This window comes from Lolium rigidum, chromosome 3 (genome assembly GCF_022539505.1).
Source record: "Lolium rigidum isolate FL_2022 chromosome 3, APGP_CSIRO_Lrig_0.1, whole genome shotgun sequence".
In the NCBI taxonomy this organism is placed as follows: Eukaryota; Viridiplantae; Streptophyta; class Magnoliopsida; order Poales; family Poaceae; genus Lolium; species Lolium rigidum.
In genome coordinates this window covers 121890313-121891579 of record NC_061510.1, presented here as the reverse complement: position 1 = coordinate 121891579, position 1267 = coordinate 121890313, and the positions used below count along the sequence as shown (strand labels likewise).

At 45.2% G+C, this 1267-nt stretch overlaps 1 protein-coding gene across 1 annotated transcript in view; it reads right to left on the bottom strand.

Moving 5' to 3' along the window:
- Window positions 1-1048: 1048 nt before the first annotated feature.
- LOC124698128 (abscisic acid receptor PYL4-like) overlaps window positions 1049-1267 on the bottom strand; it is a 1164-nt gene continuing 945 nt past the window's right edge. Inside the window, exon 1 of the mRNA XM_047230648.1 lies at window positions 1049-1267. This exon is cut by the window's right edge and continues 945 nt beyond it. The gene's annotated coding sequence lies outside the window, so the exon portion shown is untranslated.

The window sequence follows — 1267 nt, the reverse complement described above, 5'->3', positions numbered from 1 at the left end:
TAGAGCTGCTAGCTAGTTGATGCCTGGAAAGCAGCCTAGGTAGCAGCAGGTAATTAAGTGACCTGGCGTGATCATGCAAGTTGAGCCACTTGTATGTAGATAATTAATCATCCACGTCAAATCCTGGCTGTTGCTCTCATTTTTGTATGCCAAGTTGCCGGAAGGAACGAACAACTGGTCGATGGAGCGCAAGTTGTTGGAGGAACGAACGTACGAGAGGGATCAGCACAGGGAGGAGGCATCATATCCGTCTTAATCAGAGGGATCAAATGGTAAACTGCTAGGGTTACTGCGCTAGCTAGTAGACCCTCGATCGAGAGACGGGAGAGAGGGACGTGATTGATTAACACACACAAGTTGGCGTCGTCATGGTGCTCGCAAGTGGGCTGGCCTGGCTGCCTCCTCGCAGCTTCGCGCTGGGCACCCCCGAAATATATTTTCATCTCAGAAAAGTCCTCCCGATCCTTTCGCCGAAGCAGACAAACCGATTAAGTCGCCGTCATACGATCACATGCACAGTGGGTTAATTTGTTCGATCTCTTCTCCACCGATGAGATTACACGCACGGCCTTGTTGTTTTGGCAATCCAATGGCTATATTTTGTCGTACGGGAGTGAGAGATTATCATGGTTAATTAGTCATGTGTGAGTATCTCTGATGCAAAGCTAGAGACTTGGACGGTGTTTGTTGCAGCCGGTGCTTAGTTTAATCTATTTCAAGGCATCTGCCGGCGCATGACAGCTCTGCGGATCGATCATAAGATCGAAGTGAGCAAGCAACGGGCCGGTGATCGATCGGTCGACCATTGTATTTTGATGGCATGCCAGCTAGATTAATATTTCTATATGTATCAGGCAATAAATTTGGTCATCTGACAACCAACTAGGACACACGAACTAACCATGGATCGATCGAGTTCTCATCATCATTCTTTGCTGCGCTGCGATCAAGTTCGATCTACCATGATGATAAGCCTCAAAAGCTTCATGTATTGTTCGTTCTTGCTTAGCTAATGCTAAAGGACACACTGAGTTACTTGACAGATCAATGAACATCCAATCCAATCCAATGAGTACTTTTGATCTATACCATGTATATATACAGAACAACTTGAACATTTAGTGAATTTGAGGTCTACCAATGATAGTTTATCATTCTTGAATCTGTGCACAAGGGAGGAAGGAGCATGCATGCATCTCACAACAACGAGAGAAGAAGAAGAAAAAAGAAGGGTCACTCAAATGTGAAGAAAAAATAACAACCCAAG